The sequence below is a fragment of the Canis lupus genome, chromosome 30 (genome assembly GCF_048164855.1).
Source record: "Canis lupus baileyi chromosome 30, mCanLup2.hap1, whole genome shotgun sequence".
Lineage (NCBI taxonomy): Eukaryota > Metazoa > Chordata > Mammalia > Carnivora > Canidae > Canis > Canis lupus.
In genome coordinates, this window is record NC_132867.1 from 35,151,365 (window position 1) to 35,176,060 (window position 24,696).

Genomic DNA, 24,696 nt, shown 5'->3' on the forward strand with positions numbered 1-24,696 from the left:
TCTTTTGCCTTTTTTCCCCCCTTCACACTGGGTTGTCTTCTTAATACTCAGTTGGAAGACATTTTATGTATTCTGGCTACAATTTCTTTGCCAGGTATATGTTTTGCATATATTTTCTCCTAGTCTGTGGCTTGCCATTGTGTGTTCTTAAATGGGTCTTTTAAAAATAGCTTTTAAAAGTATATATGCAATGGGATATTACTCAGCCAGCCATTTGCAATGACGTGGATGGAACTAGAGGGTATTATGCTAAGCAAAATAAGCCAGTCAGAGAATGAGAAATACCACAGGATTTCACTCGTATGTGAAATTTAAGAAAAAAAGCAGATGAACATGGGGTAAGGGAAGAAAAAATAAAAATAAGATGGAAACAGAAGGAAACAAACCATAAGAGACTCTTGCTTCTAGGAAATGAACTAAGGATTGCTGGGGGGGGATGGGGTAACTGAGTGACCGGCATGAAGGAGGGCACCTGATGTGATGAGCACTGAGTGTTACATGCAACTGATGAATCACTAAATTCTGCCCCTGAAACTAATAATACAATATATGTTAACTAAATTGAATTTAAATTAAAAAACTTTTTTTAAAGTTAAAAATCTTTTTTTTCTTTTACAATTCATGCTTTGTGTTTTGTTTAAGAAATTTTTCCCCTCTCCAATGTCACAAAGATTTTTTTTACTACCATTTTAGCTCTTATATTTAGGACTATGATCCATTTCGAGTTAATTTTTCCATATGGTACCAGGTAAAGGCTGAGATTCATTTTCTTTCTTCCACACAGACACCCGATTGTTTGAGCACCATTACCGAAATGACCCCATTTCTTTTCCCCCATTGAATGACCTTGGCATCTTTACCAAAAATCAACTGGCCATGTACACGTAGGTGTTGTTTCTGGGACTTCTACTCTCCTATTAATCTGCACCTCAACCCTTATGCCACTGCATTTATCTTGATTACTGGGGCAAGTCAATTTTAAGCTGTCTCTGGGATATGTAAAAATTAGATCTGTACGTGTAATTATAGTTTATCCAGTCAGCGAGTCAACGTGGCAATCTGAAGACCAGGGGAGAGACTGGAGATGTAAATTTGGAAGCCATCTGTTCAGAGAGGGTATTAAAACAGGGGACATTCCCCAAAGCAAGGATGCCCACACACGTGCCCTTTTATCACACTTGGAGCTGCTCGTGCTAAGAAAGTACACAACCTCTCTGATCTGTAAGCAGTGAGACTCCACTCCCTAGCAATGCCGCGAGGTCCAATGTAGCTCTATATAATTTGGATCCACTAGATTTCTAAGGAGCAGAAAACTTGGACCCAACAAATCGAGTCCCAGATGCAGCCTGCAGGCTCAGGAAGTCACTTCAGTCTTCAAAGCCTCGCTTCTCCAATTTGAAAAAATGGCATTTCAGTAACAAGCCCAAACCACAGGGTTATGCGTGAACAACTAATAACAGCAACATGTAAACATCTAGGCACGGCCTCATGAGGAAAATCTAGCCATCTTTCTTTCTACAGAAGGGTGTCTGAGTGTCACAGAATTCGTTTCCACATTTATTAACCGTGCTTACCATCAGCTGCAGAGCATGCATGCAGTTTCTGAACTGTTCATCTCAAGCCTAAAAGAGCCCATAAGGTTTGAGGCCAGCTTGATCCTATCACTGCATCATCAGAGGATGATGGGAAGAGCCTCCACGTACTAGCCAGACTCCGTGCTGATGTGCAGAGGTCAGTGCCACAGAGCCCTTTCTACTGAAAACATAATAACACAGACGCGGACATGCTTGGGATATAGCTGCCACACTGTTCAGCATACAGCAGGTACTCCATAAATACCCGGTGAGCAAGGAGACACATGCAAAAACAATTTGTATAACCAGCTGAGACACAGAGAATCTGTAATCAGGCTTCCCAAATAAAATGAACATGGACATTACACGTGAACAGATATGTTGAGCAATGACAATGACAAGAGGAGCCAAGCCCTCCATCCCCGTGGGTCCCATTCTCAGCATTTCATACACGATTCAAAAATCTTAGCAGGTAGTACTATCATTAACTCCATTTTACTGGTGAGGAAACAGGCCAGAAGGTAGTAGGATTCCTGAATGATAAGGAAACCAGACCAATGCTGGTCTGGGTGACCCCGCTGTGGGGTTTCCCGGACTACTGGGTCTTCATCAAGAAGATGAACTCCTCTGAACTCGAAGAGGCTTGTCCTCCCAGTGTTTCCTTCACCTCAAGCAGAAGACCATTTCCATCATTTGTCTTCTTAACACAACCTAACTCCTACAACTTCCGAACATGAGCCCAGTTGTTACAGAACCTGCTAGTAAGTTTAGAGTTGGCTTCAAGTCTTTACCCTGGGGTGTGAATTCTGTCCCCTTAGTTTTGGGGGTTGAAAGTGGTATTGAAGGAGAGAGGTAATGTTACGAACCTAAGGTCAATTCATTAGTAAGCATTTGTGGCTGCTGGGGCCATATCACCAATGGCAGCATGTGCCTCCACGGAAATTATTGTGGCTATCGTGCTTGGAGGCTTACAGCAGATGGATGAACAGGCAGGAAACCATATTTGGTTGGACATAGTTACATAGGAAAATTAAAGAACAGACTGGTGAAATCGCTGGTAAGCCATAAGTGCCCCCTGAATAATTATCCTTGTTACTAACACTAGCCAAAATAAACCCAGAGACACACAATAGAGACACATTTAAGTTTTCAACCTACAACGGTCTACCAGAAATGGACTTTCGTAGTTGCTGGTCCTATGACATTTTAGAAATCAGGTTCTCATATATAATTAGCTCCTTGGCTTAATTCATGGGTCTCACATATTTATAACAAGGGGGCAGGGAACATGACAATCTAGAAGAGGAGTAAATATGCTTTTGTCTCATACTCCAGTGTCAACAAGTATGAAGCAATTTTGAAAGAAAAAGCAAATGTCTTGCTTCAGGAACATTCCTACTGTGTCTGTAAGTCCTTAGCACCGTATGTCTGGCATATAAGTGCTTCATCAGTGACCGTTTATCTTTCTTTAGGATTATGAATGTTTCCAGTAGGAATTCACCTCCCAGTGAGTTTATTAACTTCTCTTTTGGTCAAGATATGTACAAAAATTTAGTGAATCTTAAATTATGGATCCCGTTCATTGCGAACAATTATGTTTTATTTATAAAAACTCCAAATAGGCTGATTTTCATTTATACTCTTAGCAACAATATGATATATAATGTGAATAAAAAATACCCTTAAATGTACATTATATTTATGGTGTATATATAAACATACAAGTACTTGGGGTACCTGGGTGACTCAACCGGTTAAGCTCCTGACTTGATTTCAGCTCAGGTCATGATTTCAGGGTCGTGACCTGAGCCTCACATTGAGCTCCACACCCAGTGTGGAGCCTGCTTCAGATTCTCTCTCCACCCCCCAGCCCTTCCCTCCCACTCCTGCTCCCATGCACTCTCTCTCTCTCTAAAAAAAAAAGTAAAAGGGAAGCCCCAATGGCCCAGCGGTTTGGCACTGCCTTCGGCCCAGAGTATGATCCTGGAGACCCGGGATCGAGTCCCACATCAGGCTCCCTGCATGGAGCCTGCTTCTCCCTCTGCCTGTGTCTCTGCCTCTCTCTCTTTCTCTGTGTCTGTCATGAATAAATAAATAAAATATTTAAAAAATAATAAAATAAAATAATAATTTTTAAAAAAACAAGTATTTTATATGCCAACAGTGGCAAATAATATTCTTTTCCAAAATTGTGATTATTCAGGGCTAACACTGGGTGAAAACAGCCCTAAGGGCAATGGCCCAGGTCCAAGGCTAGTTAGACAGCTCTCCTCCAAGTGGTGACTCAGGGATGGGCCTCTTCCAACCTGTAACACTGCCATTTTCCTGCATGACCTCCAAAATCACAATAGAAGGGGAAGGAAGGGGGTGGGAAGCATCTAACAGGCCAGGCCTGGAAGATGCATGCTTCGTGACCATCCGGCCTGTTGGCCATCCACGCAAGACCAGCCCAGGTGAGAGGGTGGCTGTGTGCCCAGGAGGGAGGAACATGAAGCAGAGTCGGGAATCACGTAATAGTGTCTCTCCCACAAACATTCTCTACGTATATGAGACATTTGCCTTGTAGTTTACAAACGTTTACATGGCACTTTCTAGTTACATCTTATTTACTTATCAGTAGAAAAAGCTGCAAAGCTGCTGCAATCGTTGCCACTTTACAGGAGAAACTCTAAGGCTTGCAGAAGTCATTTAGCATCCAAGCAGATGAGTGACGTGGTGAAGACATATGTCCCCACCACCCGGATCTAGATTTCAAGCCCTCGCCACTGTGCTCAGCATACAGAACGTCAAGAATGCTGGACTAACGGAGTTTCTGTGATAGAACAGACTACAGACCATAGACCTAGAGCCGTCTTTCCACTCTCGGTGTAATCCCATAAAACAATCCACATGGGTGAAGTCAACAGAACAGTCAGGATGCCTTTCACCAGTAAGCAGTTGTATGTCAACCGTCTCGGGGAGTGTCTCAAAAACAAAATAAGAATCATTATGGCAACAATCCCAAAATGCGACCTGATTCTTATTCTGGAAGTCGGAGATATAGGCACAAATGTAGAACAGTAGGATTCAGTTGAAAAGTTAATGATGTGAGGGGTACCTGGGTGGCTCAGTGGGTTAAGCATCTGCATTTGACTCAGGTCATGATCCCAGAGTCCTGGGATCGAGCCCCGCATCGGGCTCCCTGCTCACTGGGGAGTCTGCTTCTCCCTCTCCTCCCAGTTTGTGCATTCTCTCACTATCTGTCACTATTTGTGTCTCTCTCTAATAAATAAGTAAAGTCTTAAAAAAAAAAAGAAAGAAAATTAATGATGTGAAAGAGAACTCTGTGGAATTGGAGTCCAGTTCCCAGTCCTATGCCTTTAACTGAAAGGGAATATCAGGCGTCACAATCATTGTCATGGTGACAAGGAGATGACTGGTGCTTGGACACAGGACAGAACACACGGCTGGGAAGCCCGAGGCAATCCAAGCCGATCATAGGAGTGGCTATTCCTCCATCAACAAGATGCCCCTTCCTGATGGGAGGAGGTTCGGAGCCCAGGCCTAGAGAACGAGTCCGCACTCGTTGGCCAGGACGGGGCAGATGTACTTTCCACAGCTTCCTCTGCATGTTCTCTGTCCAGCATCAATATTTCCATGTTCGGGATGAAACAGAGTTACCTAACATTTAAAGGAATGACTTTCTCCTTTCAAAACAAGGAGGAATGTGCAGTATCAAATCTGGATTCCAGAAACCCTGGCACAGGACGACCCTGTGTCCCAAACTTTCTTGCCAAGGTTCCAGTTTATGCCCATGAGGCCCAGAGAAGGTTCCGGATGTGGCGGCAGCTTTTGGCTCTGAATGGTTTTGGCTGCAAGAACTACCCGGTGACTGATTTACTCCTCGATTTCGAGTCTTTTTTCCCCCCTCCATCAAAATAATTCTCCACGAATCATTTCCATGTTTCCAAGGCAAAAATAGAAAAAAACCAAAAGCTGTAAGTTTAAAAAAAAAAAAAAAAAAAGGCCTGCGAACAGGAATGGATTTGCTATCCGACATCCCTTTCAGGAAACCGTCAGGTAAAATCAGGCAATGTAATGGGCAATTTGGTCTCAACTTCCCCACCAGGAGAAACGCCTGCGCGCACATGTACACACACATCCATTCCCAGGCGGGCCCCGCACCAGACCATAAGCTTCTAGTGAGACCGAATTCCTGTAGGAGGGCAGTTTCCTTTCTGCTATACCAACATAATGCTTCATTACACCAAGACACAGCACTCTCCGAGCTGCCAGGGAAGAAAAGAACAAAGCCTAAAATTCACAGTAAACTTTAACGTGCTAAGCGTAAATGCTAAGTGTAAATACCTAAAATGAATGTGTTCTATCAACCCTTTCCGGTTCTGTGTTTGATTCTTCCCATGGCCGAGGTGCAACTGGCCTCTCAAGAGGCCACTGGCTCAGTGTTCCCCGCAGGTGCCGTGACTGCCACACAATCAAACCCCCCATCACACTCTGAGTCAGGGGCGTGGGGTGGGCCTCGACTTTTGTTCTGTGGGCATCGCCAGAAAGAACGTCAAGCCACCTGTGGTCAGTAAATCCAGTAATTCAACTGGGTTGGAGAAGATGCCGGGTGCTTGATCAGAGGTATCCAGTGGAACCTGCCCAGGGACTCAACAGTGGACGGTCCCCAAACCTCCTACCCTGGGCCAGGAGCTGACAAAAGGACCCAGCCCACCTTCAGCTTCCCCAGGTAAGTGGGTCTCGTGATGAAGCAAGATGTCCCACTGAGCTAAGAAACTCTCACCCACCCTCTTCCTACACTCTGATCCCTCTGTCCACCGTGGTCCTCAACAGGCCCGAGAGGCACTTGGCCAGAATTAGAGGGAGCAGTTGGATTTATTTTTTTATTTATTGAATGTTGCAATATTGCATAGCATCTCTAATAAAATATCAGACACCTGGCAGGAACCCCAGGTTCTGATGTTCTTTAGGTGATCATTAAAATAAACACCTCCCTCAGCTCTACTGAGGAGTCAACTAGAAGCAACCCAACCCCGGCATTCAATAATTTCACCTCAGAGTTATATGATATTTGGGAGTTTACATACTGTTTCCTTCCAGGTAGTCAGGGCAGGGACCATCATCTCTATTTTGCGGTGGAACGCACTATGGTGCAGGAACAGGGTTTTATTTTTTTTTTAATTATTTATTTATTTATTCATGAGAGACCCAGAGAGAGAGGCAGAGACACAGGCAGAGGGAGAAGCACGGGGAGCCCAATGCGGGACTCGATCTCAGGACCCCAGGGTCACGACCTGAGCCAAAGGCAGATGCTCAACTGCTGAGCCACCCAGGTGCCCCCAGGAACAGGGTTTTAAAACCGGTGAGGGTTGTGTTAACTTTGCACCCAAACAAGCTGGCTCAATACACACTAAGCCATGCCAGAAACAGGACGACACGAGATCGCTTTTAATAGCAAAGAAACAAAGCGAGTGTGATGTCCAGCTCAGGAATTAGGAAGCTGGTGAAGATGAAAAGATGCTTCCAAATTTTAAAGGAGGAAAAAAAAAAACCCTCATGGTTAACCCTCCCTCCTCTGTCGACAATAAAGGCAAGGTTCCGGTAGCACCTGACTGTGTGGCGGGCTCAGATCTGCACCGTCCTCCGCATCCTGGGCCACACGGCCACCCAAGCCCGCCGGTGGCTCCGTGTTTATGGGAGGGCGGCGGGGAGGACATGACCACCTCAGCTCCGTGGCGGGTTAAGCAGCCTGATTGAACACTGCTACTAATTAAGGGCCCCTCTCGTCTGGCAGGACCACCGGGGTACCTTCTGCACTTGTTCATGACCACAGCACCTCGCTCAGAAATTAACTCCTGATGAGTGCAGACAGGGGCCCAGCTGGTCCTCCTGAGTCCTCCCAAATAGATAAATGAAGTGTAATAAGAATGCTGCTGACTGCCAAGGCAAGAAGGGCTCTCCGTGACCTCTCGGTAAAATCCAGAGTATACTTTTACAGTGACTTAATTCTGTGCCCTGGGGATACTTAATGCAGCCAGGGATGGTGTGAACAGGCTGATGGCCACAGGGACAGCATTGAGAAGTCCATCACCAAATGTCCTCTTATTAAGTATGAGCAAAAAGAATAAAGAGGCAATGTATGAGAAACTAATTTTCAATTGGCAAGCATTTTTGTTGGGTGAGATGTGCTATTTTTTCCCCAGCACTCTTCACGGGTCTAGGGACAACGGTGGCTTTTATTACAGTTTGCAAATTGTACAACCACTGCGCTCAGGTTTAAAATATTAAGCCCTCATTTCCCATCACTTATAGAGGACATCTCTCCCTAACGCTCTGTTTCAGAAGAGGGGAAGGGTGGCCATGATTGCCCAGGCCTTCCAGATAGAGAAACTCGATGGAAAGATGCGTTCTGGGTCACACAGCCAAGCCGCAGGGGAGATGGGACAAGAATCCAGAGGTCCAGCCACTCACTCCATTTAGTGCCCCGTAGGTCAGAGGACTCTCCCCCCTTTTATCTCAGTAAGTCAATGGGTGGTGATGGGGAGGGCTTGGAGCGAGGGCACTGGGGACCATGCATGGTCACCATGGTCCCAATGCACTGGCCCATGGTGACTAATGCTGAGTGTGGTCCTGTGTGTGACATCCTCCTCAAGATATGACAAAAGGACAAGAGCAGGTTGTGAAGAACTGCCCTGACCTCTAGATCGCACTGAAGCTACATCCTCCTGTGACTTTTTAAAGGAACAGAGGAGATCACCCAAGCAACAGATGAAATGACAACACTAGTCAATTTGGGTTTTTTGTTAACACAGCAAAAAAAGCAGGAAGCAGGATGACAAGATGAAGGAATGGGCGGAAATGGCATCTGATGCCTTGATGTCAAATTTTAAAAAATAAAAGGATGCCAAAGAGAAACTGCCACAGTTCCCCCCAGGGATCAAGGCAGAGGGGATGGAATGAGGTGGAGGAAATCAAGGAAGACACCTCTTTCCTTTAGAAAGTGTATTAGTTACCGACTGCTGTGTAACAAATATACCCCAAATCCAGTAGCTTAAGACACATTTATTATCCCTACTTTCAGAGAGTCAGGAATCTGAGAGTTGCTCAGCTGGGTGCTTCTGGTTCAGTATCTCCCACAGGCTGCAAGGAAGGTATCAGCTGGGGCTGTGGTCACCTCAAGGCTTGACCGGGATAGGGTCCACATTCGAGTTTAGTTACATACAGGCCTCAGCTTCTCATGGGATGCACATCAGTTTCTAGCCATGTGGGCCTCATCGCAAGGTGACTCACTGCACATCAGCTTGTTTCTCCCAGAGCAATGGCTCCAAAAAGAGGGAGTGAAAGAAGGCCAGCAAGACAGAAGTCACAATCCTTTTCATAACCTACTCTCAGAAGTGACATCCTGGGGCATCTGGGTATCTCAGTGGTTGCTTTTGGTTCAGGTCGTGATCCCGCATTAAGTTCCGCATCGGGCTCCCCATAGGAAGCCTGCTTCTCCCTCTGCCTGTGTTTCTGCCAATCTCTATATCCCTCATGAATGAATAAATAAAATCTTAAGAAAAAAAAAAGAACTGACATCCCATTACTTTTGCTATATTCTATGTTAGAAGTGAGTCGTTAGGTCCATCCCACTCTCAAGGGGGTGGGGGGGAGGCTTACAGAGGAACATGCATACCCCAGGGCAGACATCACCGGGTCCATCTCAAAGGTGGCTTACCAGAGAGATACTTCATTCTTTCCTTCTTGAATAAATCTAGAGATGGACTCTTCCACAGTGTGCCTCCTCAGACTCTAAGTGGGCTACCCATCATCTTCACATTCAACATCCTTTCTCACATAAGCAAGAACATCTTCACCCAAGACGTGGAGTTTTAAATATCAGGAAACATAACATACATGCCAGCCTGATGTCATTTTTTAGGTGTGGCTGCCCAGAGCTGGCACCCCTGAGGACTGACTGTTCGTGGCTCCTCCTGTCATGTGACCTGCCCACAGAATGGTGTAGTTGCTTCCCAGAGCTCAGCTCTGCACCCTTCCAGAAAGTATATGCAAGAGATACAGCCTCATAGTAATAAGCACCAACATTTGTCAAGAGCAAATGATGGCTGTGTACTGAGTCAGGACTTTGCATCCATCATCACATTTAATCCTTACAAGGAGCCTATTCCACAGATGAGGAAGCAGGGATGTACCCAGGACATGTAATTCCCCACCTCCTGGGATCCACCAATTAGTGTGAATGAATGGTGCTGATTAGCTCCTCGGGATTCTCTGTTGCATTAAGATAAGCATCAGACCCGAAGAGGTCTCATGACTGAATGGTTGTATGTCCATCACACAACCATATGCTCAGAAAATCTAAAGGAATTAGTGTAAAGCTATTAGAATAAAAATTAACTTAGTAAAGTATCATAATAGAGAATGTAGAAAAGCCAAGTGTTAATATATAACTATGTGCTAGTAATAACTAAAAAACTTTGTGATAATCTATGCTCATTACAGAAAATTTAGAAGAATGTAGCAAACTAAGGCTGGGACATTGAGTCACCTAGGATTCTACTACCAAAAAGCATTTTGGTATATTTCCTTAAACTTTTTCTTCTATACTTTGCGGGTGTATGAATTTTTTTTTTAATTGTTATACTACAGAGGCTGACTATCCTTTTTTCACTTTGCACAACATCAGGAGCATTTTACTCTTATTAATAAATGTTCTTCAGGGCGCCTGGCTGACTCAGTCAGTAAAGCATGAGAGTCTTGATCTCAGGGTTGTGAGCTCAAGCCCCGCATTGGGCATGGAGCCTACTTTTAAAAAGGAAAAAGAAATGAAAAGAACCAGGGCAAAATAAATGTCTTTAAAAAGTGTACCTTGAAAAATTCAATTTTAAATGGCTACCATCATATTCTTATAACCTAATTTTAAAAACGATTTCCTTTTACTCATTTAATGGGTCACAAAATAAGTAAAAACTTTGTTCCTGTTTCTCATTTCCTGCCTTTAGCAAAAATTATTTGAATATCCATTTCAATTCTCATATTGGCTTTTTAGCTATATTTCTTTGCATTTTTAAATGGCTGCACCAGGGATTACCATATACATCGTAACTTTTCATAGCCCACTTATAGTCAATATTGTACCACTTCCTGTAAAATACAGAAATCTCTCAACAATAGAGGTGCTTGCCTACCCTTATGATTGTTATAGCTACCATATCTGCAAATGTTACAAGCCCCACAAGACAGTTATAATTTTTGCTTTTAATAGTTACATGATTGACAAAGAAATTGAGAGAAAAAAACACGAGGAAAAAAATGGTATTTTGTATTTACCCAAAAATTGACCATTTTCGGTATTCTTCGTTTTTCCTCAAGAGTCCCAGTTCCCATCTAATGTCATTTCATTTCCCTCCAGCTTCAGGAAGTTCCTCTACCATTTCTTGAAATTCAGGTTGGCTAGGGATGAATCCTTATCATTTTCTTTATCTAAAAATGTCCTGATTTTCCCTTCACTTTTTTTTTTTTTAAGCAGCTTCCATCCCCAGTGTGGAGCCCAGTGTGAAGCCCAGTGTGGGGCTTGAACTTACAACCCTGAGATCCAGACCTAAGCTGAGATCAAGAGTCAAACGCTTAACTGACTGAGCCATCCAGGCGCCCCGAATGTTATTTCTTTTGTTCTGGTTGGCAACTACCTTGGCTGAACCAGAATGCAAACCCTTCCTCTGGGCAGCAAATTCAGTCTTAGTTCTGATCTTCTATCACGACCTGAGGTTCTTTTAGTCTAGTCCACGCATGCATGGTTCAACAGCTGAAGATGTGCACAGACAGAATTTGGAGATGCCCTCTCTGAACCCTTCCCTTTTGGTGCTCTTCCTCACTGCACTGCTAGCACTTGGCCTGAGGTTACTCTGGATGGCTCTAGTTTTTCCCTTTACAAGGACAGAGTCTCACCAGAGCCTGCCTGCTTCTGTTCATTCTTCAGTGACTTAGGATAACTTTGTGTGTTATGCTCAGTTTGCAGGATTATTTTCAGGAGGAGGGAGAGGAGTCTAGTCAGCTCTTGGTCCATCATTCTCAGAAAGAGAAGTTAAAGATCTCCATTTCTAAGTATCATTTGCCTCTAACAAGAACCAAATTGGCCAAATCCAAACCAACTCTGTAGAGAGTAAGAAGCATGATGGATTATAAAATAATAATTCACAAGTCCAGAGCACAAGCTGAGAGACAGCCAAGACAAAGAACAAAAGATAAGTACATCCCTCATTTGCTGCCCCTAGAGTGACTAGTACATCATCTAACTTCCTACTCTGAAAATGATTCCGTACAAAATAATATCAGTTAATAAATGAAGAAGGAAAAAAAGACAAGAAAAATTCCCATTTTGCAAACCTTAGAGAACTGATTCAAGCAAAGGATCGCCAAGGTTGTAGGTGAACAGAATATTGCCTGGTGTGCCAAAGGGATGCTCCGTGGATTACTCACTGAAAGAGACCATAACTGTAGAGAGAACAGGTAGTGGAGCTTCTCACCAAGTGATCCAATCAATAAGAAAGGTAGAATATGTGACACAATACGAAATACACAGTATCACCTAGAAAGTTTGCCTTCCCAAAATATTTAACCTGAATCAAATCAAATTTTTATACCTAACTTCTAGTTTACAAGAAACTGAGGAGCTAGAGGAACACAAATGTCACCACAAGGCCACAGCCAAATCCAGAATGTGGGGTATTTGTTAAGATAACTGCTCTGGTCTCTCCAAAACCTTGATGTCATTTTTTAAAAAAGAGATAAAAGAAATATGTCAAACAAGTGCAATGCACAATTCTAGTCCACTCTTTTGGCTGGTTCTGACTCTACATCGGGAATAAAATCCAGACTAAGGTGATTTTTGGAGTCAATCTTGAAATGGCATTGAGAATGGTGAGAAGCCCACCATTTCCTCTTTCGACTCCAGAAGTGACTTGGAGAAGAATGGTTTGTACGTAATACCTGTCCCTCCAGTGTCCATAACTTGCTGACCTATGACTTTGGGAAAATAAAATACAGCACCTGTGAGAATAAGGTTGATTGGGATCACCCGGCAAAAGTGAAGTCTCAGTGCTAGTAATTCACATGTTCACAATATTCATGTATTGATCTACAATATGCCAGATGCTGAGGTAAGCAACCGAGGGTATACCCCAGCCTTTGTGGAACTACAGTTGAGTCAGAGAGAGAAAATAGGCTGTTACAAACCAATGGAATAAGCAGGATGATGAGTCAGTCAAGTAGAGTGTTCGAGAGTGCAAACATCTAAGGGACAGGGGAAGAAAAGGAGTACTATGGAGGCCACGGGGAGAAGACAGCAGATCTCCTTCAAGAGAAAATAGTTGACTGATAGCCTCTAGCCACTGCCAGGATACAGTACAGCTCCAGGTCCACATATTAGGTGCAGAGTCATTGTTTAGTGAACAAGTAAGTGAATCTCGATCACCCATGCCCTCCTTGGTCCCCACAAGTACTTCAGATAACTGTGATGCTCGTATAGGTTTTAGTTCCAGTAATCTAGTGCTCCTTAACAAACCACTTCAAATGTTAGTAGTTTCAGTAACTCCATCATTTATTTTACTCACAAATCTGTATTTGGGGCAGACGTAAGCAGTTGTGTCAGCTGGCACAGCTCCAGTGAACACAGAAGATCTATTTCCAAAATGGCACAGGCACATGGCTAACAGGTTGGCACTAGCTTGGAGTTCAGCTAAAGCTGGGCTAGGAACTCAGTTCTCCACAGACCCATACAGGCTTCCTCTCAGCATGATGATTGGACTCAAGAGCAAGTGTCCCAAAAGACAGTAGGTGGAAGCCACCATTTCTTAAGGCCTGGGCCCAGAAATGAACTGTCACTTCTACCATTCTATTGGTTGAAGCAGTCACAGAGCCCACCCAAATTCAAAGAGAGGGGACATGGACCCTAACTACTCATGGAAGGATCAAGCCTCTTCTTTTGAAATGGGCTATTTAAGAACTAAAAAGGTATATTTCCTTCAAACCATAGTATATACACACATACACACACACATATCAGTATCCACTCAGTATGGCATTTGTTACCTGGGGCTTGGCAACGAATCACCGGCTCCCCTTACCAAGTCAAGGAAGGCTTTGAAAAGAATACACATTTGTCTTACAGTGTAGGAACAAAACTGATCCAAGTTTCCTTAACTAAACTCAATGTTCATTCACTTACACAACTTTTTTTTTTTACACAACTTTCTTTTTTTTATTTAAATTCTTTTTTTTTTTAATTTTTATTTATTTATGATAGTCACACACAGAGAGAGAGAGAGGCAGAGACACAGGCAGAGGGAGAAGCAGGCTCCATGCACCGGGAGCCTGACGTGGGATTCGATCCCGGGTCTCCAGGATCGCGCCCTGGGCCAAAGGCAGGTGCTAAACCGCTGTGCCACACAGGGATCCCTACACAACTTTCTTTGAGCAATTACTATATGTTATCCTAGGAACAGAAGGGAATACAAAGATTAACCAAATACAGCATTTTCAAATTGCTCTCAATCTATTAGGGAAACAAATACACCCATTACAATGAACTCTAATGAGATAGAATTCAGGGATGCCAACAATGAGCAAAGTCCAAGGACCCAGAAAGAGAAAAGGAAGGAAACACAGGGAACGCTGACATTCTCCACATTTACCCCAACAGGGGTCAACTTATATCTTCATTTCTCTCTGTCATCTCCAACTGGGCTCCCAGCCCTATGAGGTAGCCACACAGAATTCCAAAATCCAAAAACATTTAATACAGGATCCCTTTAAATGATACGTCCCTAAGAATGTCAACACAATTTGAAAAATGACTATTAATTTTATACAGTTTTTTAAAACTTTAAAGCTCTACTACTAAAACAATATATGCATGCATGAGGTATAAATCCCACCCCCACGCCTACATAATAGTAGTTCTGGCTTTTCCCAATTGCTTACTCTGGTCTTGTCACCTTCCAATTACAGACCTGAAACCAACTCAAGAGTATTAACATCTCACTGCCTGCTCCTAAATTGCATTTGGCTCAAATATCAAAATAACACTCAGCTAGAAATTGACATTCATGTGCTCCTGAGGCTACTTGCTACCCAGGAACTTTGGTTGATTCCAGGAATCAACAAGGACAGTAATATCCTAAAGAATTATTGTCATTGCAAGCATCAGGAGAGGTCAAAGACTAAAGATTTTACTCCTGAAGCTTTAGACTACTTTATTTTTATGACTTTCCTTAATCAGATCTCTCTTTAAGACCTCCATCAACTCCTTCTGTCATTTAAAGTATTTAAAGAGTTTGTTGCAGATTAAGAATGGTCACAGATTCCTTGAGGCCTATTGAAAGGTGGGGGTCTATGTCCCTTCCCCTTGAACATGGTTGGGTTCTGTAAATGACCAATAGAATACAGTAGAACAATCTCTCATGCAGGCCTTAAGAGATTGAGAGCTCTCACTGCCTGTTTCCTGGAACATTCTCTGGGAATCCTGAGCTGCCATGTAAAAAGTCTGAAAGCCTTGAGACAGTCACACTGAAGAGGCCAAGAGTTCCACTACGAGACCACAGCCTTCCAGCCCTCCCACCAAGGAGACAGTCGTGTAAGTAAAGCCCATCTTCCTCCCTCCTGCCCAGCCCATCCACCAGTGAGTTATCACCATGTGAGCTCAGCCAACACAGCATAGAGACAAATAACTCAGCTCAGCCTTGACCAAATTTCTCACCCAGAAAAATGACTGGATATAATAAAATTGTTGTTGTTATAAGTCATTAAGGTTTGGGATGGTTTGAACTGTAGCAGTAAATAACCAGAACAAATTTTAATCTTGAAACTAATAACTTTGGTTAAATGTATGCAAAAAACAAAAATGTAATCACAGAGGAACTATGAACAGAATATTCTTCTCACAGCTGACCTACTACCCCTGATAGCTATCAGCAAAGATTAGATCCTGGTTCAGACAGCTTGTCTAAAAATAATACATTTCATCTATGCAATGTAACCATAGTGCATTTTAATAAATTATCCTTTAAATATCATTCATAATATTTTCCAGTTTTTACACTTTTAACTGCCAACCATCTAGTCTCTGATTTATTGGATTCTACCCAGAGGGAGCACACTTTCATCTCTTTAATGATATAACTGCCAGGCCCTTAGACATTTTATTATTCTAGTGTAACACAATTCAAGCTAGTAGTGATCTGCTTATCTTTCAAGACCATGCACAGTATGCATCTCTTCATTTTTAGAAACCGATCTTCAAAATAGGTAACCCAGTACAGAACAGTTGAGCCAGAGAAGCAGAAACCTCTGCCTTCAGTAGGGTGGATCCCTGTCTCAAAAAGGACCCAACCACCACATTGTTAATAAGCCAGAGCAACCTTCCCACTGCCACTATAGTGAATGTAGCAGAAGAACTAGAATCTCAGCTTCACAGTCTAGAAATTGGGAGACAACATAGTTTGCCTCAGGAAACTAGGTATGAAAATAAGATTCATCTAGTAGTGGTCCTCAGAGAAACGTGGCTTAAAAATTAAATAACTGACAAAGATCTCTTCCCACTTATGACACCAATATATAAATATGTGGATCATAATTAATCTCTAAACTTTCACAAAATCCCTGCTTTTGAACCTGCTACTGAACCTGACCTCTGAAAAAGGTCAGCAGCACCAGACAGTGTGAGATAGTAGAAAGGGCCCAGGATGTGACTTGAGAGCCATAGCATCTAGTACAGACTGGCTGTTGACCTGACAAATGGAGACACAAACCAGCTCCTCTCTTTTTTTAAAGATTTTTTTAAAGTAATTTCTTCACAATGTGGGGCTCAAACTCACAACCTCAAGATCAAGAGTCACATGCTCCACTGACTGAGCCAGCGAGGCATCCCTCTCTGTCCAGAGGGATGGGGAAGAGCTCGTAAGTCCTTTCCACATCTGAAATTCTGTGATTCTTTATTGTTCTAGGAATGGCTGGGGCACCTAGAACACTGGACTGCTCCTTGCACCCTACCAGGATCATTCTGCTTCAGTAGGAGATTGTAGGACACACTCTAGCCTCATGAACACAAGGAATGGTCCTACAAAGGATAAGGATAAAGCCAGGCTAAGGTGAAAACTACTGAGGCTTTATGGAATTGACTCTGCCTCTAAAATCTACTTAGTAAATGTCTCCTCCCACTGACCTTCTTAGAGTCTGATCAAACTGGGAGATAATGGATTCCCAATGGAAAATATCAACCTCCTATGACATTATTTATAATTTTTATAACACATAGAGTATGTTAATTAACATCTTAAAGTGCTAGATATCCTTTACGTCACTTATGCTCTAGTTTATCCTTTGACCTCAGAACAACTGTTAGTTGAAGGATATGACTGCCTAATACTGAAATCTACCAAATTATGTCTTAGAATTTTAATTTTTGAAATAAGTTTAAAAAGAATTATTATGTGAGGCTTCTTCATAGGCCCCCCAATGCAGATCTTGTTATCTTGATTTCAGTTGTTTGTTTAAATGGCTAAGAAAATTATTTCCTCAACAAACAAATACTAGTCGCCAAATTTAGTGAGTTTAAAAGAAGAAAGTATATATGAGGGGCACCTAGGTGGCTCAGCAGTTGAGCATCTGCCTTTGGTTTGGGTTGTGATCCTGGGATCGAGTCCTGTATCAGGCTCCCCAGAGGGAGCCCTGCTTCTCCTGCTGCCTATGTCTCTGCCTCTCTCTGTGTGTCTCTCAAGAATAAATAAATATTTTTTTTTAAAAAGTATATACAAAAAAGTAAACCAGAGACCATATACCAAAAAAAAAAAAAAAAATCAGATATACAAGGAGTCTTGAATTCCTGTTTTCTGGCAGTATTATGCCACATGTATTTGCAAACATGTAAACAACATGATAATTTTGCTGCAACTAGGAATATCTCTTTACCAGGTTATAAATCTAGTCAGCATTCCCCCCATACAACCTACTTCATGATACTAAGCAACGCAAACACACTGCCAAACAACCAGTGTTTTAATATTCAAGCTCCCATTTCTTCCACCACATAATTTCCTGTAATACTCTCATTCATGTCTGAGGTCCAAACGCATTCTTATTGGTGCTTTTCAGGTCAGTATGCCAATAGCAAGAAGACTCATTCTTGAAAGATTGAGCTTTCCGAAAGATTGAGCTTTCCGAATGAGTCCTGAAAGAATTCTACTAACACTGCATATTTCCTGAAGAGGGATAATGTAAAAAAGCAAAATTTTAAGAAAATGGCTCTAATGCCATTTTCAGTTAAAAGCACTGGGAGATTTACAATGATCAAGTAATATGTCAATTTCTTTCAAATCTTGCCAACATTTGATGCCAACACAATTACAAGTTGGAAAAATGTGTAATGAATAAGGCAGCTCATAATTTCCCTTAGAATATGTATGTACAACTTATTAAGTGGCATAAAAAGCAAAGAGTCATGGCAAATGTTGAAACCCTAAATCTGAGTTTCATTGCTTTGGGGCATTTGAGTCAAACTCCATCATCTGGAAGTACCTAACAATAAGAAATATTAGGTCACGAGCTGTTTTAGAAACACCTGCAATACTTACACCTAATGAGGTGAATAAATGAGAGCTTCAGGTTCCCCATCAAACAAGAAAACTTAATAGTTAAATCTGACATAATAAGCCCAAACTCGAACCCTGTATAAATGAAAATACTCACATGGAGGGCATTTTCGCTTCTAAATTTTGTGGTTCAACTCCACTAGTTCCCTTACCTAAAGCCACCTGGTGGAAAAATGTGCCCCCAATTCTAGATCAGTATGGGTTTTTCCAGAGTATGGCTTAATTTATTGGAGTCTCTAAAGGCTCAGAAAGAATAGATATAGCTTTCTCTTGATGTCTTCTGTCCTCACCCCCACCCCACCCTCAAAACACCTATAAACTCGGACAGAGGCAACGAGCCACTGACATCTCGTTCCAAACCCCAAATCCCATCCTTTTCAAAGTAAGAGCCAGGCCAAAGGCAGGATGTGAATGGATGACTCTCTAGGCTTTCCCCTTGGAAACTGCGTACGTGCCTTATATACCATCACTTTTTCCCAAAGAGGAGATCATTTTGTTTTCTAGCCATGTGGACTAGAGCTTGGATCTTGAGGGTTGCCAGGTTTTGCAAATCAAAATACAGAATGCCCAGCTAAAAGGTGAATTTTAGTATATGTGCTGCCAAAGCGAGCACTAAAAGGTGAATTTTAGATAAATGACAGATAATGTAGTAGCTTAAGTATGTCAAAAAAGACTATTTTCTCTGGCAAACCTATGCAGAACATTCATAATACTAAGGAAGAGAAATGAACACCACTACCTCTTCCTGAAAGCCCAGGAAGCAGAGAAAGGCAGCTAGGAGGTGTGAGAAGAAGTTAGAGGTGAGGAAAGGGAAAAGACACATAAAGAGAAAATAAAGTCTTTAGTAGAATTTCCACATGGTGCTGCTCAAACTTTAACATGTGCACCAATCACCCAGGGATCTTAGGAATTTAACCTGTGGGCTCTGACCTGCTAGGGCCAGGGGTCCCCGGTTTTCATCTTTTCTCAGGTGATGCTGGTTGATGCTCGTGGTGGAAAGCTCTCTGAAGCTCTGCTAGACAAGATGGGGGACATCCAAAGGGTGCCGGTAAGCAGCTGGTGAGGAGGGGGAAAGAGGGCAGCAATTCAAGAAGTTTTTCAGGCAGTTAAGGTTAAATACAAAGATCTGATCTCTTGTGAATTTTCTTCTAATTCCTCTGTGTGAGAAATAATCACTATCATCATACATACTAAGAAACAGGTTCTAAGCCAAAAAAAAAAAAAAAAGAGAGAGAGAGACAGAGAAAGAAAAACACAAGCATCAAAGAATCTCAGACATGCATGGTTTTTGTATTATTGTTGAGAATCAAAGCAGCATTATTTAAGAATCTAGCACAAAAGCCTTGTCACGTTTAACAACCCAGTAAACACAGGGTGTAAGTTGTGCAGAATCCATCAAATTGGTGCTCTTAAAAACCAACTTGAGACCCCAGGCTTTGGCCACAGCATGGCCCTTGGGGGCAGCCTTTTGAGAGCTGTCACGAAAGCTGTCCAAATCTCGTCCAGCACATACTTGCTGCAGTTACCACCTCCTATTTCTCTTCCACCTCCCGGAAGACAGGAGAGGCCCGGCTCTCCACGGAACATGGTGTTCCATCTTGTCACTGGCGGCAATGAGTCTGGCTTGGGTCTCTATTCCGGATGATTCTACGCCCACATGAGCTCTCAGGAGGCAAGGACTGAAGGGCCCCAGGCTCTGGCTCCCCAGGGCTGTGGCCACATATACATGCAGACTCAGTGCACACAGACAGTGGACAGAAAAGAGGCAGACAGTCTCTAAATTCCCTTTAGGTCTTAACCAGGAAAAACACCCCAATGTGTAAATTTCTCACAGTGTGAGTAGGCAAAGGTGAGCATTTTTTCCACACTAGCACTTTTTGCAGATTTGGACACTGTTCAAAAGTGTTTATATTTATTTGGTTTCTTGGGGGCGAGGGAGCAGGGCTGCTGCTGGTTTGGAGGCAATAAATGGAGAATATGGAAAATCAGGTGTACCAGGACTGTGAGAATGTGCAGGGAGGCAAGAGCATGTACACACCAATATGTGCATACATGCCACTTTCCAAAAGTTATTTGGAGAAAAATTTTCCAATTTTTCGGCAGCTTATCATATGGGCCTGGGGTGGACATCTATAACCAGGGACATAGACACATGAGATTCTTACAGTGTCCTTGATGTCTCTGGCTCAGGAAAAAATTTAAAAAGCCACTGGGAACTTGGGTAAACCATAGACTAGTCACCTCAGATTCCCTTCTCTTACTCAGCTTCTCTAGTCCCAAAGCCAAGTCTCTAGCTAGGTCCAAGGACACAGAGTTTATATGTAAGTCGATGCGGCCCCTGAAGGGTGTTGCTAGAGATACTAACCCAATCACAAATATTTATTTTGGGAAGTAGAGATACACAGCTCTGGTTGGTGCCCACAGACTCCTGGTCCAATAAATCCTAATTGTATGCACATACATTCATTTTATCATAAAATCCTATTTTTCCACTCATTAGAATTCATCATTCCAGAACCAATAGATGACCCTCCTAACATTTCGGACACGGAAATTACTTTTTTCCAGATGATGGAGAGCTCTTTCACTAGCATGTAGGAGATTATATCCCAAGACAAAAAGAAGGCGAGAGACACAAACTTGTCTTATCATTGCCATGCCCACAAATAAGGGCACCAAGAAATACTTTCCAAAGCTCCTTGCTCTAAAGACTGTGTTAGTGATGGCTCCACTTTACGATGGTGCAAAAGCAACGTGCATTCAGTAAGAACCATACTTCGGATTTTGAATGTGTATCTCTTCCCGAGCTAGTGCTGTATGGTAGGATAGATACTCCCTTGGGATGGTGGGCAGGGGCAGGGACCCACAGCTCCCAGTCACAAAGTCACGAGGGCAAATGACCCCTACACTTACAACCATTCTGCACCCATACAACCGTTCTATTTTTCACACTCAGCAGTTTTCACTAAGTTACATGAGTTAGTCAACCCTTCATTAAAAAAACTGGCTTGGTGTTAGGTGGTTTTGCCCAACTGGAGGCTAATGTAAGTGTTCTAACGTATCAGGGAGGTGAAGCTAAGTTATCACGTTCAGTAGGTTAGTTGTCTTAAATGCATTTTGGGCTTACCAATATTTCCAACCTACGATGGGTTTAATGGAACATAACTCCATTATAAATCAAGGAAGGGAAGAGTTGATTGGAATGGGATGCCATCCTAAGTTGAGGAAGAGCTATACTGATGTAAGGGATGGCCTAGCATTGGCTTGAGGTGCCAGGACCTTAGCTGACCCCAGACGAGGGTCAGAACATGACTGCATTCTCGTGAACGGCAACGATGTCGCCAGAGGTGGGCAGGCCACAGCTGCCAGTAATCCAAGCACCCCTGCTCCTGCTTTTTGCTTTATACTCACAGATATGAAAGAATGAGGTGGTAATATTTCCTTTTTCGTGACTAGCAACCTTTTCTTTTTTTAAAGCCTGACAATGATACTAATTACTTAAGCAACGGATCAGATCAGTAGTCAGCTGTTGCCACTGCTCAGATCCCAGTAAGACTTCCATTAGCAAAAATTAAAGTTGGCTTTCCTCCTTCCTGGCAATCATTCAGAGCAACCTTGTTTGGCTGTAATACACCATGGCTGTTGTAGGAACTTTCCGGAGCAAAGCGTAAGCATTTGATAAAGGTTAAGATTAAATTAAAATGAATGACTAAGCATTAGATAATAGGATACGTTATGTGCCATATTATTTTCAAAATAGAAAAAAAGCTACTCATGTGGAATCTTCCAATATAAAGGTAGATTATAAACACTGTTACTTTCCCTTTTACTCACATTTGGAGTTGCTCTGGTCTTACCATTTGCGCCTTTGTTCGGTCTGGACTTAATTGGTTTCTCTACCCTTCCCTCTAAAATTGAGTCTTTTCACCAAATGACCCTGAATTCGCCTTAATTTGATTTTCTGGGTTTACTGCGTTTTCATCTTCTAAGAACCGTTACTTATCTTGTGCCATAGTTGTGATCACTTCTCCGACATTTGTTTGACTATGGCTCAAGATTTAAAATTTTTTTAAAAGGAGAAGAATTTAAATCTCTTAATTCTCAAACACTCACCTATTCTGCACCCATGGGGTATCCCCGCTCACCCCGCTCCTGCACTGCCTTCCCCACCCACTGCACTGGGGCTTCTTGTCTTTGACATCATGCAGCTCCCTGAATAAAAGGAGACTGCAGTCTTGTTACCAATGAAACGAACTTTACATTAGAGACGTCCAAAATGTGTGGATTTGGTATAAGCTTCTTTCAAAAAGTACTACTCCATTATTGGGAATGTTTATGCCTAAAAAGAAGATTCTGTGTTCTATTGTGTCAGAAGCTTTCAAAGTGCAATTGTTCAATTTGCAAACTGCAATTGGTTAACCAAGCTAAACTTAATTAGTCCAACGATCCTACAGCCCACATCAAACCCCACTGTTTGATGTATTCTGCGAGGTGTCCAAGCCGCCTACAGCTGTCTAAGTGCCACAATGAAAAGGCAGCTAGGCTTAGGTCTGGGAACTGAAATGAGCTGTTCTAAGTGGGGCTTTTCTTCCATTTTCTGAGGCTGCACTGCTCTGACCTTCTCCAAATCAATCCTTTGCGGATTAACATGTAAAGCAGTGTCGAATTAATTTCAGAAAGGGAATATGAGATCAGCCTAGGATCATACAAAACATCTAACTCCTAAACACACTAATGCTTCTAGCCATTCAATGAGAAGCTGTCAATAAAGGGAAAAAAGTCGGGGAGGGGGGCGGCCAGAAGGATTTGAAGGTTGGAGCAATCTATCAGACTAGTTAGCGCATTGCCTACTTCTGTGGCATGGCTAATGCATTCCTCTAGAAGTTAATCCTATTTCTAAAGACCATCCCGCTAGGGGCACATAGGCCGTGATGAATGAGAACTAAAATGCATTAAAATTCTCAACAACTTCACCAAAAGGCACACTATTAGATTCTGAGTGTCTACAATAAGACGGTTCATTAAAAGTGCAGGTCTTAAAGAAACCGCTTTTGTCCCTACAAAGTGAGGAGAGAGGATCCGATGTGTCACTTGTGACACCTGCAGCCAAAATATTTTTACATTAGGTTGTCCAAGTCATCACACGAGAAATGCAACATAAAACGGCAAGGGAAGGCCCTTCGCCGCGAGCTGGCTTAAATACCGTTATTATGTGCCTACACTCAGGGGAGGCTGTGTGTTTCCACAGCATTAGCCACACAACAGTGTCATTAAACCCACTTTTAAAAAATCAGACATGAAAGAGCACTTATTCAATTTCCCTTGAAGAAACTGCAGTGTTTGAACACGTCTCTTTTTCTCCCATTGTATTTTGCTTGTACTCAATTAAGAGATGATTTAGCCATTTATCACGACGGAGTTGGGGCTGAGCGTTTATACAGACATTGAATCTGGCTTTTCTTGCAGGCAGAAGTCTGTAACTACCTCTAGAAGACAGCTGACGGTGGCAGCCCTGAGACTGGAAATTACATCTTGATGAGCTGGGTCTTGGTCCCTGTCAACAGGCGTGGGGAAAGGCTGCTGGACAAGCCTCAAGAATGAGGCGGCGATGAATTATCACGCGGTGCTGATTCTAACATCAGAGATGCCAATAACACAACACTTGAGGCCCAACGGAGCTGCCAGGGAGCAGCAGGTGAGGAGGCTCTGTGAGACAAATCTGCAGAAGAGGGGGGCACGCCTCGAGGCGGGAGGGGGTATTTGTTGAGTGAATGAATGAATGAATGAAGGGATGGATGGAGTTGGACTTGGCTGCTGGGCTCAGGACAGTCACAGCTACTCAAATGGCTCAGGTTCTGCAAAAGTTCATCCTTGATGTGAAACACACGAGGGGGTGACCTGGATAGGGGAGCAGGGGCAAAGAGTGGGGAACAACAGAGATGGACATGTGACCGCGTACACGGTGTTTCTGTGCTTCATACATCCAACGATTGTGTCTAATCCTCATACCACATCAGGACGTTGGCATCTCTGTGTTACAGATGAAGCACCTGGAGCCCAGAGAGGGCAAGTCAGATGTGAAAGGTCACACAGCTTGCGGGTGCCTGACAAAGACTGAACTGGGATCCTTCAGACTCTAAAATCCAAACTCAGGTCGTGATCCTGGGATCCTGGGATCAAGTCCCACATCCGGCTCCCCATGCAAGGAGCCTGCTTCTCCCTCTGTCTGTGTCTCTCGTGAATAAATAAATAAAATCTTTAAAAAGATAAAATAGTATCCAAGCTCTTTCCACTTCTCTATAAAGGAAAGTCCTGTGCATCGTAGAAAATTAAAATATGGACTAACAGAAGGATTTGATGGAACGACACTAAATCCCTTACCCCCCAAATGTCTGCCACCCATCAGGTCTTAGATGCTACTCTCAGTCTTCCACTTCGTGGTCTGAGCAGCTTTTGTCTTTTGGATTACCCTG

General features: G+C 42.9%; 1 protein-coding gene and 1 long non-coding RNA gene across 9 annotated transcripts in view; one reads left to right on the top strand and one right to left on the bottom strand.

Moving 5' to 3' along the window:
- HLCS (holocarboxylase synthetase) overlaps positions 1-24,696 on the bottom strand; it is a 226,340-nt gene that overhangs the window by 42,763 nt on the left and 158,881 nt on the right. The window lies entirely within an intron of this gene.
- Positions 4,970-24,458, top strand: LOC140621645 (uncharacterized). Its single transcript, XR_012021408.1, has 6 exons — positions 4,970-6,306; positions 11,589-12,736; positions 15,044-15,210; positions 19,194-19,271; positions 23,690-23,918; positions 24,265-24,458. It is a non-coding gene; the product is annotated as an uncharacterized lncRNA (long non-coding RNA).